Here is a 16,321-nt window from a genome sequence, read left to right as displayed (position 1 = left end):
TAATGCATTTAACAATAAGCATATCTAGTCTTCTGAAATTGAGTTAAGGGAGTAGTAGGAGAGGCACAGCATAAAAGAACCAGAGTTCCTAGTCAGTTCAACAAAGGAGTAAAAAGTTCAACTGGAACTTTTGTAATACTATCATTATTTGCCAAAGACATGATTGTGAATATAGAAATGGAATCTGATATGCTATTAGAACTAGTAAATTAATACCAAGTTTGCCAGAAGCACGATGAGTAAACAAAAATCCATTCTATTTCTCTATGCTAGTAGTAAAAAAGAAAATATAATTTTAACATGGGTCCTTATACCATTTATATGTCTTAAATATTTTATCTGGACTTTTAGATACATTGTTTTGGCCACCTGATGCAAACAGCCAACTCTCTGGAAAAGACTGATGATGAGGGCAAGAGAAGAAGGGAGCAACAGAGGATGAGATGGTTGGATGGCATCACTGACTCAGTGGACATGAGTTTGAGCAAACTCCAGGAGACAGTGAAGGACAGGAAAGCCTGGCGTGCTCTAGTCCATGGGGTTGCAGAGTGTTGGACACGACTTAGCAACTGAACAGCTACTTCTAGGCATTCTCACTAAGGAAATACCGATTGAGAGTTAAAAAATAGAAAGTGTGGGGTACTTCCCTGGCAGTCCAGTGGTTAAGACGTCACCTTCCAATGCAGGGGACATGGGTTCCATCTTGGTGGGGGAACTAAGATCCCATATACCTCATGGCCAAAAAAACAAAACATGAAACAAAAACAGTATTGTGACAAATTCAATAAAGACTTAAAAATTGGTCCTCATCAAAGAAAAAAAGAAGAAAGAAAATGTGGTAGGAGAAAAAGGAGGGAGACGTGGTCAAATCTGTTGCGGGAGTAACACCTCGAGAAATTCCCAGGGAGAGGAAAAAGGTTTTGCTTTTACCATGGTTTTCCAATCTTTACAGTCACCTCTGGAAACTAGGGATAAGCACCCTCCATACTTCTCAAGTGGTAGCAGCAACAGCAAAGCGGCCTTCTGTCTGGAGGCTACATCGAGGTTGAGGAGATGAGAACGGGCAGTCTGCACACCGGCGATGAAGGACAAGAGTCCCCTGGGGGAGGTGGGGGTGGGCTGGGACCACTTCTTCAGCCTCTTCAGAGAAATATGACCCCCTAATCTACTGTCTGTATGATGGTCAGGGGAGAATACTTGGAGCTGGTCCTAGTGTGAACCCTGAAGTTTTGTAACAAGACATAGCACGTGAATTTAATGTTCAAATGCGGGAGGCTGAAATTACAGCCCCTGCTTCAGTAACTGAAAAATGTCAGCAAAGCAGGGGGCACCTGGATTTGAACCAGGGACCTCTTGATCTGCAGTCAAATGCTCTACCCCTGAGCTATACCCCCTCTTATGACTAACCTTGCATTAGCACCTTTTCACCCTTGGCACTGCAGCCAGACTCCGTGCCTAGCCTTCACTGTGCTGTTTCCACACGTCCCAGGAAGTGGCAGGTCTTTGCTGCAGTCTACTTTCCCATTTTCCCCCTCCAGCCCTCCCCTTCCTCAGGCCATGGTCATGGCACCACCCTTTACATTTGGAAAGGTCATTTGAGTCTATACTAGTGTTTCTACCTCAGCCAGCACATGCGCATCAAGACAAGACTGGTTGGTTCTGGGTCTTTAGTGAACCTCAGACTCAGTGCATGGAGAGCCTCCGCTATACTCCGAGGACTCAAGAAGGGTGCTCATGGCTTCACTCATTCATTCAGGCACTCATGAAGCGTGTTAGGTGCCAGGCTCTATCATCCATGTTGAGGACACAGAGATGAATACATTGTTCCTGTTCTTCAGAATCTTAGTCCAAATAGAAGACGAGCCTATGAACTGAAGTATTCGCAGAGTGGCGGAAGTCCAAGCAGAGAGCTGTGGGAGCCGGAAGTGAGAGCTGGGACGTCAGGAGGGGCTTCCGGAGGCGATGGGCGAGGAGTTTGCTGGAAGAAGCAGCTGGAGAGGCTTTCCAGACAAAGGAGGAGTGAAAACACAGACACATAACTGGGTCAGGTGTGTCTGGAGCTCAGACAGGCTTGAGGCTGACGTCACACGGAGACTATACTCATCAGCCCCGGAGACACTTCGGAAGTCAAGATTGCTGCTAATGAGAGGGACTCAACCATCACGACTGTCACTGGAGGAAGGCCTGTGACAAACAGCACAACCAGTCATAACCTCAGTTAATTAAAACCCTAGATGTCTAATTCTAGACACGAGGAGGTACACAGGCTTGCCCAGGTAATGCAAAGAACCCCTCTTGTGTGTACTAGAACACCATTATGGTGTACCCCAGGAAACCAGGTGGCATAGTGGTAAAGAACCCACCTGCCAGTGCAGGAGACATGAGAGACGTGGGTTCAGTCCCTGCATCAGGAAGATCCCCTGGAGAAGGAAATGGCAACCCACTCCAGTATCCTTGCCTGGGAAATCCCATGGACAGAAGAGCCTGGTGGGCTATAGTCCATGGAGTGACAACAAGTCCACACAACTGAACATGTGCGTTATGGAGTGCCCCCAGGGCTTCCTAATTGATTTTGTATTTATTTACTCCTTTTCACAGCTAAAAGTGTTAGCAAGGGGGCACCCGGATTTGAACCAGGGACCTCTTGATCTGCAGTCAAATGCTCTACCACTGAGCTATACCCCCAGGCCTCCATCTAACCTTAATTGCACCTCTTGATCTGGGCACCTGACTTTCTTACAGCCCTGCTCTGGGAGCAGGCAGCTTGCCCCATGACAGCCTGGCTCTCCCTGCCATCGTTCACTCACTCATCCACCCCTAAACACCTATTCACCAGCTTCTGTGTGCCAGACACGCCCCTCTCCTTCCATTTCTCTGGCTCTGCCTACCTTGGCCCCCCCAGTGCCATCTGCCCTGTGATGGGCGGTCAGTGGCTTTCCCCACCTAACAGAACTGTGGTCCCCTCGTCCTCTCCTGCACTCGGGTGTTGAGGAGCAGAGGGGGCCCCGCCCAGGCAGGGGAGCAGGTACAAGAACCTGGCCAGGACTCCACTCCCAAGGACAGCTGACCCCCACCCTTTCCTCTTTATCATGTGCTTCATTCACTTAGCCCCCTTCATCCACTTAACCTGCAAATATCATGGAGAAATAAGGTGAGCCCGTTCCGGATTCCCTCTCCAGGAGAAAATTGATTTGCAGAGGGGTTGGAACACCATGAGAACTTGCTGGTAAATTCCCAGGGCATGGAAGACTGTGGGCAACAAGCTTCATAGCAGAGGGCAGGTGGCTCTGCATGAGCAGTGGGAATGGGGAGGCAGCTGGGGAGGAGGGTCCTCTCATCCAAAAGGCTGGGTGTTGGTGTGGCAGAGAGCTGGACTCCCCGTCCCCGCCACTGACGGAGCAGCCCAAGCAGGCTTTGAGTCCCCCATCAATTCTTCCCAGGGCCCCATCCTCTCCCCATGGAAGCATCTCCAGGAGAGTCTACAAGGCTCATGGGCTTTGGTGGTGGTAGTGGTTTAGTCTCTAAGTCGTGTCCGACTCTTGCGACCCCATGGACTGTAGCCTACCAGGCTCCTCTGTCCATGGAATTCTCTAGGCAAGAATACTGGAGTGGGTTGCCATGCCCTCCTCCAAGCGATCTTCCTGACCCAGGGATCAAACCTGGGTCCCCTGCATTGCAGGCAGTTCGGGAAGTAGCTATTTTGTCCAGAAATACTGAAGAGGGGCCTAGTCCCCATGGACTGGTTTGTGGCAAGTTTTCCTGGCACCTGAGTGACTGCACACCTACTGTGCCCTCCGCATCTCTCAAGTCCATTGGGACCCACTTCCCTCCATTGATATTTTCAGATTAAGCTTCCATGTGGGAAGGGTGAGGGGGTGGGAATAGTGGGGCGAGTGGGGGGGAGGGGTGGGAGGTGGCACCAGCCCCAGCACAGCTGATGGAGCTGGAACAGGTCCCTGACCAGGTGTCCTGGGGCCCAACCCCTATATGGACCCTCTCCCTGGCCAGGTGAGCCCAGGTCAGCCCTTCCCTGGCAGAGACCTGGCAGGAGGTCACTGGCTGGCTCCTGCTCCACGTCAGACCCCTAGCCTACAGTCTCCACCCATGATGCTGCCTGCCACTCCAGGCCCCCCCAGGAAGGGGGCGTGTTTGACCAGCTCTGCTAGGAAACGGGCCTGAGGGACTGAAGTAGCAAAGGGCATGCATCCCGGGTTCGGAGGGACAGGCCCAGGGGAGACACCGCTCCATGGGCTCAGCCCTTGGGAGGTGGGGCCACGAAGAGGAGACACTCTGAGGACAGTCTGTGGGAGAGACCAAGCCACGGAGACACTGCAATACGAAGGGGCAGCTCTCCCAAACTGTTCTAGTTAATAAAGCAGAGTCAAAATGTTCAGTATGTTCAGTTACTCAGGAAAGCAAGAGACATGGGTTCTAAGCTCTGTACGGGCGAGGAGAGTGCTTAGGACTTCCCTGGTGGTCCAGTGGCCAAGATTCTGCACTCCAATGCAGGGGCCCAGGTTTGATCAGGAATTGTTTGTCAGGTTTGTCAGGGAATTAGATCCCACATGTGGCAACTAAGACCCAGTGCAGCCAAATAAATAAATAAATGTTTAAAAAGAGAGAGAGAGGGTTCTCGCTGAGTGGCAGTCACAAGAACCACTCCTGTGATGGGAGAGAGGACAGAGGACTAGCCGGAGGGTCCTCCACCCGTTTGTTGCGCAAAATGTTCAAAGGATGCTTTATGTTGGAAAAAACCTGGCGGTTTTTAAATCGCCACACCATAAAACAGAAATATTTTGACTTTTACTTAACGAATTTCATGAAATGTTTCATTATTATATCTTATTTTCAACAGTTAAAGAAAATTGGCTTCTTTAGGTTGGTGGTGTGGCTTTTAGTTAGACATGAATTTCTTAGATATGATGCTGGAAGCTCGATTGATTTGTCTTCAAAATTAAGAACATCTGCTCTTTGTAAGACACTGTTAGGAGAATGAAAAGGCAAGTCACAGTTCAGGAGGAGGTATTTGCAAGCCATAGCTGATACAAGCCTTGCACCATAATATGTTCACAACTCATAAGAAAACAAACCACCCAAATGAAAAAATGGATGAAAGATGTGAGCAGACACTTCACTACAGAAGATAGATCATGGTAATAAGCACCCAAAAATGCCATCAGCATCATTAGTAATTAGAGAAATGCACCTTAAAACCACAATGAGTTACTATTGAGTTAGCTGAAAAGCTCATTCTGGTTTTTCCATAATATCTCATAGAAATACCAAAACGAACTTTTTGGCCAACCCAATACTACATTACATTAGAATGTAAATGAGAAAGACTGACCATAACAAGTGTTGGCAAGGATGTGGGGTGACTGGAAGATTCATACATTGCTGTGCAAACAGAAAATTGTATAACCACTTTGCCAAACAGTTTGGCAGTTTCTTAAAAAATGAAACATGCTCCTAGCATAGGATCCAGCTGTTCCACTCCTAAGTACTTAGCTGAGAGAATTAAAAGCATTTATCCATGTGCATTGTGCACAAATGTCACAGTAATGTTTTCGGTAAAGCCAAAAATTGAAACAACTCAAACGTTTATCCACAGGTGAGGGAGTAAACAAATTGTGGTGTATGCATGAAATGGAACATTTCTCCTCAATAACAATGAATGAACTATCAATACATACTATAATAGGCTTGCATCTCAAATAATTACCTTGAGTAAAAGAAACCAGACCAGAAGAGAGAAAGAAAACACACACACAGAGAGAGAGAGAGAGAGAGAGAACAGATGGCTTGATTCCATTTATATGAAATTCTAGAAAATTAATTTTCAAAAATCAAATGAATCTGTGGTCAGATCAGTGGTTGCCTGGGGTGTTGACAATAGTCTAAGGGACTATTAATAGTATTTTAATAGCATCCATCTAGTCAAAGCTATGGTTTTTCCAGTAGTCATGTATGGATGTGAGAGTTGGACCATAAAGAAAGCTGAGCACTGAAGAATTGATGCTTTTGAACTCTGGTGTTAGAGAAGACTCTTGAGAGTTCCTTGGACTGCAAGGAGATCCAACCAGTCCATCCTAAAGGAAATCAGTCCTGAATATTCATTGGAAGGACTGACATTGAAGCTGAAACTCCAACACTTTGGCCACCTAATGTGAAGAGCTATCTCATTGGAAAAGACCCTGAGGTTGGGAAAGATTGAAGGCGGGAGGAGAAGGGGATGACAGAGGATGAGATGGCTGGATGGCATCACCCGCTCAATGGACATGAGTTTGAGTGAACTCCAGGAATTGGTGATGGACAGGGAGGCCTGGCGTGCTGCAGTCCATGGGGTCGCAAAGAGGCGGACACGACTGAGCAACTGAACTGACTGAGTTGAACTGAACTGAAAACTGAACAGTATGGAGAGAAAAAGCAGAGTGGCAGGTGGCTCTGGGCCCCACTTTGGACACACGTGCCAGCTCATCTCCCCCCAGCCCCCCTTCCCTGAGCTCTGCGGCCTCCCCCTCCCCTTGCCCCCCCCCCCCCAGCACTGTCAGCACCAGGCAGAGCATTTGCCTTCACACCTGGAAGGGACACTGGCTGCTCCTGTCCACCCATCTTATGGGGAAAACAGAAGAAAGCAGAAGGGATTTAGGTCGACCCTTGGAGTCATCTGCACTTATGGGGTCCACAGCGTCTGGGTGCCTCCCCCCCTCCCATCTCCCTGAGCCTCTCATTATGGTTTTAATGTACATTCCTCTAATTACTAATGATGCTGATAGCATTTTTGGGTGTTTATGAGCCTCTCAGGGCAGTCATCCCAGCTCCCCAAGGCCAGCTGAGCAGTGGATATCAGCCTCCCTCTCCTCTGACCATTTCTCAAGCTGTTTGCCAGTCTTCGCTACCCCTCACTCCCAGGACACAGTCCCCACCTGCTCATCTCCTTTTGGGTGCCACACTGTCTTTCAAGAACTTCTTTTCAAAAGTTCCCGCTTGCCACCAGCACAGCCCACTTTGGGCCCCTTCGCTGTGGCTGGGCGGCCCCCAGAGGCTCCCTCACCAGTCTGGATGCAGGGGGCCCCTGCTCCCCCCTCTCTGGTGGTGCTGGGTGGCCGCTGCATGCGGGATGGTGGGCCTCCCCCATCCCTGGTTCCCCAGTGCCTTGACCTCAGCTCCTGATTGGCCAGAGGACAAAGCCGGGACTGGTCATTCCTAGAAACTGCCCTCCCTTCCCAAATTGTGGCCTGCGCTGGTCCCCACCTCAGTACAGCCTCCTCTCCTCCCCCCACCATCCCCTCGCTCCGCCCTCTGACTGCCTTCTGTTCTCCCAGGTGCTCACCTCTTTCTGGCTTCCGTTCACCTTCCCACCCAATACTGACGCCAAGGTGGGTCACCCATCTCCACTGGCTATGCCCTCAGTCTCATCACCTGCTCATGATGTCAGCCAAACCCAGGACTCCTGTCTTCCCTGTGTGTTTCTGAATCTCTGCAATAAGTCCCCTTGGTGTAAAACTGAACCCTCTCCTTATGGACCCCAATACATACCTGTTGGGTTACCCCCTCACCCCTGGTGGGACCTCAGCCCACAACTCATCAGGCTCCCTGCCTTCCTCCTAGGGGTGAGGCACCCCAGGGCAGTCATTGGTAACCCCCTTCTAGGGGGGCCCAGCTTCACATGAGCCTGCTCTAGACCTGGGGATCTCTCCCTGTGCTGAGGTCTGCACCCCAATGTCCAGATCCCATGAGGTGCCTTCACTCTCGGGAGGCACCCTACAGGGACTTCACCCTCTGGCCAAGGCCCTTCCCCAAACCTCCCTCTGCTGACCTTGGGTCAGCTCTCTGCCCTCTCAAGCTACCTCGATCATCCCATTTGGGGAAGGACATCCAGGACAGTAGGGAGGATGGAGGGGATGAAGCTGTTGTGAGTTCTGGCCTCAGGGGACCTGAGTTATTGTGTGAAAAGAAAAGGGACTCCTAGCAAGGGAACAGGGGCTTCCCAGGTGGCGCCAGTGGTAAAGAATCTGCCTGCCAATGCAGGAGACCCAAGATACGCAGGTTCAATCCCTGGGTTGGGAAGATCCCCTGGAGTAGGAACCGGCAACCCACTCCAGTATTGCTGCTTGGAAAGTCCATGGATAGAAGAACCTGGCAGGCTACCTTCCATGGGGTCACAAAGAGTTGGAGCAAGAGAACCAAGTACTGTAATAACAACAACAACAACAGAACAGCAGCAGGAATCCTAGGGCCCTGGAATCAGAGACAGCTGGGGTTGACTCCAGTCCTGAGTTTCAGTCCTGGTTTTAGCCACTTACTAGCAGTGGGATCATGTATAAGTCATTTCACCTCTCTGAACTTCTAATTCCATATCTTTAAAGTGGGCAGCAGAGGAGATGGCTGGATGGCATCACGGATTCAATGGACATGAACTTGGGCAAACTCTGGGAGATGGTGAGAGACAGGGAGGCCTGGTGTGCTGGAAAGACAGGGAGGGGTTTTCCATGTCATCCTCTGATACACCTGACTCGCGCGGTTACCTGAAGCTTGGATATTTAGGTCGTTTCAAATTCCTTTCCATCTTAAGGAGCCTTGTGATGAACAGGGAGTTTGTTAAGGAATCTTTGCTTGTGGCTCAGCTGATAAAGAATCCACCTGCAGTGCGGTAGACCTGGGCTTGATCCCTGGGTTGGGAAGATCCCCTGGAGAAGGGAAAGACTACCCACTCCAGTATTCTGGCCTGGAGAATTCCATGGACTGTATAGTTCGTGGGGTCACAAAAAGTCTGACATGACTAAGCGACTTGCACTTTCACTTGGCCATAGATGCTGTGTTTGTTTTTTAAATTTTGTAACATTTTAGCAATAGTCCTGAGAGCTAACATTAACTGAATGTTTACTCTGTTCCAGGGACTTCTAAGTGACCTGTTTCATTTAACATCCACACAAGCACCAGAACAGGTACTACTGATTTTTCCATTTTGATGTTGTTCAGTCACTCAGTTATGTCTGACTCCTTGCGACCCCCTGCCGTTTCAATGGACCGCGTATTAATAAAATGAAAACTGGACTGGAGTGGGATATAAGAAAGTGGAGTTGGCGGGTACAGACAATTCTTCTGAGTCGTTTTCTGGGAAATGGGAGCAGAGAAACTGGGCAGGAACTAGAGGGGTCATGGATCAAGAGAGACTTTTTCAAAAGTGAGTGCTAGGACTTCCCCGGTGGCTCAGTGGTAGAGAGTCCATCTGCCAATACAAGAGACACGGGTTCGATCCTTGGCCCGGGAAGAACCCACATGCCACGAACAACTAGGTACATGCGCCACAACTACTGAGCCTGAACTCTAGAGCCTGGGGGGCCGAAAATGCTGAGCCCAAACACGGCAACTACTGAAGCCCGTGCACCCTAGAGACTGCTCTGCAATAAGAGAAGACACCGCAGTGAGAAGCCTGAGCACCACAACTAGAGAGTAGCCCCTGCTCGCCACAACTAGAGAAAGCCCGCACGGCAGCAATGACCCAGCACTGCCAAAAATAAATATTTAAAAAAAAAAAAAAAAAAAAAAAAAACCCAAAGCCTCAATCAGGGACTTCCCTGGTGGTTCAGTGGTTAAAAGGTGGGTGATATTAATGTGGTGCGCCTAAGACAACAATCCTGTAGAGAGGAATTAAACGTTAATGCAGGAGAGAGAAAATGCAGTGGGGTGCTTGAGGAGGCAAGAAGCGAATTTAATTCACAAGTGATAGATTGACCTTGACAGATGAGAGTGAAAACATTTCTTCTTAACAGAGGGGGAGGCAGCTGCTATGAATGCAGACAGACTGGTTGCTTGGAATTAATGGGAGAAAGGTGGAAATGGTTTTCATCTAATTGCATCCATTGTCAGAATAGTTAAGATATTCAGCTACAGTAGGGGAGAGGGAGGGAGTGTTGAGAATTTGAAAAGAGCATAGAAGAGGTGAAGAAGCCGTCTCAGAAAGTGAGAAAGCAAGCATATACAAGACTCCTCCGTGTGTGTGTGTGTATGTGTGTGTGTGTGTGTGTGTATGCTGTATGCTCACTCATATCTGACGGTGTGACCCCATGGACCGTAGCCTGCCAGGCTCTGTCTGTGGTATTTCCCAGGCAAGAATGGGTTGCCATTTCCTCCTCCAGGGGATCTTCCCGACCCAGGGATTGAACCTGCCTCTCTTGTGTCTCCTGCGTTGGCAGGCGGATTCTTTAGCACTACTGACGCCCTAGCTACATCCGATGCTGACTTGAGATTTTGGTGAAGTTTGTCAGGACGGCTGTGTGATTGTCCCCAGCAATGTCCGGCTGCTTGGATGTGGGCATGGAATAAGCGAATACCTGCACTGTGATTTTGCCAGGTAGATTCCATACAGGGAGAGAGGGCCAGATATGTAAGAGATTTGAAAGAGAGTTGTTGATTTGCTGGGCCATGGGATCCAAGCTGTGTGGGCAAGAGGAGAGAACGCCCTGTGTGGGCGGGGAGGCAGGTGATGAAAAGCCATATGGTGCCTTGAAAGAAGACCTGAGAAGGTCAGCAGACAGCGGTGATGGTCCGATACTGTGTTTGAAATCAAGACCTCGAAGGCAGCAGCCTCACTGAGGAGCACAAGATCTACATCTCAGGTGCCTACTTTCTGCACCACAGTGCCGCCTCCCACCCACTGGTCCATGAGCCCCTTGAGAACAGGGATCCCGCCTCACTTTTCTTAAGGATGCTCAACCCTGAGCCTGAATCTAGTACATCGTGCGTGTGTGCTAAGTCACTTCAGTCGTGTCCGACTCTTTGTGGCCCCATGGACTGTAGCCCTCCAGGCTCCTCTGTCCATGTGATTCTCTAGGCAAGAATACTGGAGTGGGTTGCCTTGCCCGCCTCCAGGATCTTCCTGACACAGGGATCGAACCTACATCTCTTATGTCGCCTACATTGGCAGGCAGGTTCTTTACCACCAGCACCATCTAGGAAGCCCCAAATCTAGTACACAGTATTTAATAGATATTTGTTGAAGGAAAGACAGGGAACTAAATCCTACATGAGCAGCTATGCGAAGTGCCCCTACCTCCTCAAGGTGGGAAATGAGCTCCTCTGAGTTTAGGGCCAAACGAAGGACAGGACTTGGGCCAGGTGGCTGAACCGCACGTGGAAAATTCCAGGTATCTCTGTACAAGCTCAATGTTTTTCTACCAGCTTGGATTCCCCAGAGCCTGGTGCTGACCTGCAGGACCTTCTCCAGGTGCCCACCCTCTCTCTGAGAGTTTTCAGCAAGGACTTCCTTTCCAGAGATTTGCACCGGGGAAGGCTGGGGGCAAGGCTGTAGTGAGAAGGGAGAGGATGCTGAAGGGACTCTGGAGGTCAGACATGGAGAAGGGGAGAGTGGGGAGGGGCCCGTAGCAAGTTCATGTCTTCAACAGATATTTCTTTTTATCTTGGGCTCTGCCATGTGGGATCTTCACTCCCCCACCAGGGATCAAACCTGTGCCCCCTGCACTGGGAGCGTGGAGTCTTAACCACTGGACCACCAGGGAAGTCTCTCAACAGACATCCTTTGAGCCCCTACATTGTTCCCCTCTGTGCCAGGTGCCCTGGCTGATTAAGGAGGTTCATGGTCCAGAGAACTGTGCCCACTGCAGATATAACCGCCAAGGGACAGCGTGATCATTGTGGTTTCAGACCATCAGGGTGAGTCTCTGCCCCCAAAGCCAAGAGTCCTTTGTGAACTGAGCCGAGATGTGCAGGCGTTGAGAAGTGATTTTCTTGCAAACACCCTTGTGGCACAGCAAGAGGGAGGGGAAAGGGAAGGCGGTGGGAGCCGGGGCCCAGGAGAGGGAGCAGGGCTCGGGTCAGCTCATCTTGCCATCAGGCTGCAGTCTAGCTAGCATCTCTCCTTCCTGTCTTGTCTCCTCCAGCCCAGACCGTGCAGGGCCAGACACGGTTTTGTTGTCTCAGGTCTCAATCTGTTCACTCCCTCTAGTGGACATCTGTTGAGTCTGTTTACCCAGCATCCATCTCTCCAGCTCTTTATTAATCTCCGGTTTCTCATCTTTCCCCACAAATACTCTCTACCGGAAAGATGAGCCCTAAGGTGGGTTCTGTGAGTGAAGAAAACAAGGGGGCACCTGGACTTGAACCAGGGACCTGTTGATCTGCAGTCAAATGCTCTACCACTGAGCTATACCCCCAGTCACAACTGTCTAGCTAATATTTCATGTCCAGAGTCATATCATGCTAACACTGACAATCAGTGGCAGAGATTAAATATCAACTGATTAAACAAACTCAGTGGGTAAAGAGTCAGCCTGGAATGCAGGAGATCACAGGAGACTGAGGTTCAATCCCTGGGTCAGGAAGATCCCCTGGAGGAGGACATGGCAACCCACCCCAGGACTCTTGCCTGGAGAATCCCATGGACAGAGGGATTGGACAATCCCATGGACTGGTGGGCTACAGTCCATGGAGTCGCAAAGAGTTGGACAGGACTGAGGATGAACACGAAAACAAATCTTTAAGAGATTTAGATCAGAGAAGAAACTGACTTCCAGAAATTCAAAAGTTACCAAGACTCTTTCAGCTTTTTTCTTTGCTTCCTCCTCAAATCAGCTTTAATCTCACAAACAAACTTCTCCAGGCAGCTGAGACTCCCACATCAAACACCTCTAGGTGTACGTCTCTACACCTGGGATGCCAGAGAGAAAAGTGTTTAATTCTGAAAAATCCTAGAGCCAGACCCTTGTTGGCCTGGCTGGGGTTCTAGCGCAACCAAGGGGAGTTGAGTGGTACAACCATTTCAGGAGTGATGTCATGTAAGAATGTGTGTGCTCCCACTCAGAATCCCTGTCTACAGTATGGGGAGGGAGGGTGACTCCCCTGAAAGAAGTCAAGGGGAGCCAGGACACAGCCCAGGGGGCCAACTCTGCAGCTCTGGGCTCACCAGTCAATTCTACCGTGTGAAGGAGGAGAGCAGTCTATTGTTTCTGCTGCCGGAGTCAGCGGATGCCCTACACGGCCCGGATTAGTTGCTCTGCGGGCCTGTGGGATCATCCTGGATCAGGGATTGAACCCGTGTCTCCTGCATTGGCAGGCAGGTTCTTAACCACTGGACCACCAGGGAAGCCCTGTGCCAACTTCTAAGGCCCATCTTAAGAGCAGGGAATAATGGCTGCTCCTTTTTTCCTGCCCAGGGTAGGCACATTTTTGTTGTTGTTAAATGAATGAATGAATGGAGATCATTACAGACCACCAATACCTAATGGCCACCCAGATCTTGAAACAGTATGCCAGATCATGTCCCCAGGACTACAGGGTACTGCTCTTCCCTTTCTGTAGCTCATGGAGGAAACTTTGACACAGCCATCCCAGCCACTTGCTCCTGGCTGCCACACTTTTTAAAAGAATTGTAGTTGACTTACAATGTGGAGTTAGTTTCAGGTGTATAACAATCTGATTCAGTTATACATATATAGACATATATATTTTCTTTCACAGATTCTTTCCCTTATGGGCTTCCCAGATGGCATTACTGGTAAAGAACCTGCCTGCCAATGCAGGAGACATCACGAGACCCGGGTTTGATCCCTGGGTCAGGAAGATCCCCTGGAGGAGGGCATGGCAACCCATTCCAGTATTTTTGCCTGGAGAATCCCTTGAACAGAGGAGTCTGGCAGGCTACAGTCCATAGGGTGGCAGAGTCAGACATGACTGATAGGCTATTACAAAATAATGGGTATAGTTCCCTGTGCTGTACAGTAGGTCCTTGTTGGTTATTTTATATATAGGAATGTGTATATGTTAATCCCAAACTCCTGATTTACCCCTCCCCAACCCTTTTCCACTTTGGTAACAGTAAGCTTCTTTCCTGTGTCTGTGGGTCTATGTCTATCTTGTAAATAAGTTCATTTGCATCTTTTTAGATTCCATATGTAAGCAATATCATATGATATTATGGTATTTGTCTGGGTTACTTCACTTAGTATGATAATTGCTAGGTCCATCTGTGTTGCTACAAATGGCATTGTTTCATTCTTTTTAAATATATATATGTATATATACACAGCACTCATCTGTCAGTGGACATTTAGGTGGCTTCCATGTCTCGCCTATTGTAAACAGTGCTGCAATGAACAGTGGTGTGTATTTTTTGAATTAGAATTTTCTCAGGATATGTGCTCAGGAGTGAGATTACAGGATCATATGGCAATTTTATTTTTAGCTTTTTAAGGAACCTCCATACCATTTTTCCATAGTGACTGTACCAATTTACATCCCCACCAACAATATAGGAGGGTTCCGTTTTCTCCATGCCCTCTCCAGCATTTATTGTTTGCAGACTTTTTTGATGGTCATTCTGGTCTCTGTGTGGTGATACCTCATTGTCATTTTGATCTGCATTTCTCTAATAATTAGTGATGTTAAGCATTTGGAGAAAGTGCTATTTAGGTCATCTGCCCATTTTTTGATTGAGTTTTTTTTTTTTTTTTGATGCTGAGTTGTATGAGCTGTTTGTATATTTTGGAATTAATCTTTCATTGGTCACATCATTTGTAACTATTTTCTCCTTTTCTGTAGGTTGTTTTTGTTTTGTTTCTCGTTTCTTTGCTGTGAAAAAGCTTTTAAGTTTAATTAGGTCCCATTTGTTTATTTTTTGTTTTTATTTCTATTCCTCTGGGAGACAGATCCAGAAGATACACTGCAATTTATGTCAAAGAGTGTCCTGCCTATGTTTTCCTCTGGGAGTTTTATAGTGTCTGGTCTTACATTTAGGTGCTTAACCCATTTTGAGTTTATTTTTTTATATGGTGTTAGAGAATGTTCTAGTTTCATTCTTTTAGATATAGCTGTCCAGTTTTCCCAGCACCACTTATTAAAGAGCCTGTCTTTTCTCCATTGTATTTTCTTTCCTCTTTTGTCAAAAATTAACTGACCATAGGTGCATGGGTTTATTTCTGGGCCTTCTGTCCTGCTCCATTGATCTAGATGTCTGTTTCTGTGCTAGTACTATACTGTTTTAATTACTGTAGCTTTGTAGGATAGTCTGAAGCCAGGGGGGTCTGACTCTTTCAGGTTCCTTTTCTTTCTCAAGATACCTTTGACTATTCAGGGACTTTTGCATTTCCATACAAATTTTAAACTGTTTTGTTCTAGTTCTGTGAAAAATGCCATTGGCAATTTGATAGGGATTGCATTGAATCTGTAGATTGCCTTGTGTAGTACAGGCATTTTAAGAATTTAAAATTCTTTGATTGTTCCAATCTAAGAACATACTATATCTTTGCATCTGTTTGTGTTGTTTTCAATTTCCTTTATCAGTGTCCTAAAGTTTTCAGAATATAGGTCCTTTGTCATCTTAGGTTGGCACATTCCTAGGTATTTTATTCTTTTTGATGTGAAGGTAAATGGGATTGTTTCCTTAATTTCTCTTTCTGGTCTTTGCTAGTGTATAGATATCATCAGATTTCTGTGTATTAATTTTATATCCTGCAACTTTACTGAATTCATTGAGTTCTAGTTGTTTATTGTTACTGGTGACCACACCTAAGCAGGACTCTAACAACCAAGTTCCTACCATGCAGCCACGTCCAGGTGCTCTGAGGGTGCAGCTGATCAAAAGGTGCCAACAGGAAAAGATCCCTAGGACATATTCCTCAGTGAAGACAGCAAGCTGCAGAATGATACACAGAGTATGGTCTGTGTGTGGTTTTTAAACCCTGTGTTTTTCGGCACTACCTATGTGCATGAAAATGCATGAGGAAGAAGCCTGAAAGGCTACACACCAGAAGGAAAATAGTGGGGGCCTGGGGGAGAGGGTGGGGGATGGAGGGTGGCAGGCACAGAGAGCCCTTCAGCTTCATCTGCACACATTTTCTTGGTGAGAATGTATTCTTGTAAAAACACATTTGCAGAATAAAAAAAAAAAAAAAAGCCACTTTCAAAGGTTAGAGGCTGGTTAGTGTCTGCTCAGAGGGTTCCCTAGCCTTGGTTCTCCAGTGTGGACCTGCCTCTGAATCCCCCAAGGAACATGCTGGAACGTTGCGACCCAGATCTCCTGAAGGAGAATGCAGTCTGTAGTCTGCAGTCTGCACCTTGCCTTGAGTCCTAGTAGGAGAAGCTGGGCCCTGGAAACATGAGTAAATAAAGCAATCTGCACATGCACTGTCAGCCCAAGGTTTGAGCCAGAGGGTGTGGAAGCAGCTCCCAAGAGCAGGGCCTGTTCTGGGGGTTGGGGGTGGAGGGGCAGGCAGTAAGCAGAGCTATCTCCTGATGAATCTGGAAAAGCTTCCAGAGAGGGTGGAATGCAATAAAGTAATTGCTGAAACCTCAGGGACCTCCC

At 48.1% G+C, this 16,321-nt stretch overlaps 3 non-coding genes across 3 annotated transcripts; all 3 read right to left on the bottom strand.

Moving 5' to 3' along the window:
• Positions 1–1,322: 1,322 nt before the first annotated feature.
• On the bottom strand, positions 1,323–1,394 carry TRNAC-GCA (transfer RNA cysteine (anticodon GCA)). Its single transcript has one exon. It is a non-coding gene; the product is annotated as a tRNA-Cys (tRNA).
• Positions 1,395–2,613: 1,219 nt separating this feature from the next.
• On the bottom strand, positions 2,614–2,685 carry TRNAC-GCA (transfer RNA cysteine (anticodon GCA)). Its single transcript has one exon. It is a non-coding gene; the product is annotated as a tRNA-Cys (tRNA).
• A 9,419-nt stretch (positions 2,686–12,104) lies between these two features.
• Positions 12,105–12,176, bottom strand: TRNAC-GCA (transfer RNA cysteine (anticodon GCA)). Its single transcript has one exon. It is a non-coding gene; the product is annotated as a tRNA-Cys (tRNA).
• Between the last annotated feature and the right edge of the window lie 4,145 nt (positions 12,177–16,321).

This window comes from Dama dama, chromosome 18, assembly GCF_033118175.1.
Source record: "Dama dama isolate Ldn47 chromosome 18, ASM3311817v1, whole genome shotgun sequence".
Classification (NCBI taxonomy): domain Eukaryota; kingdom Metazoa; phylum Chordata; class Mammalia; order Artiodactyla; family Cervidae; genus Dama; species Dama dama.
Note: the sequence above shows the minus strand (reverse complement) of the source record. Positions and strands in the feature narration are given on the sequence as shown.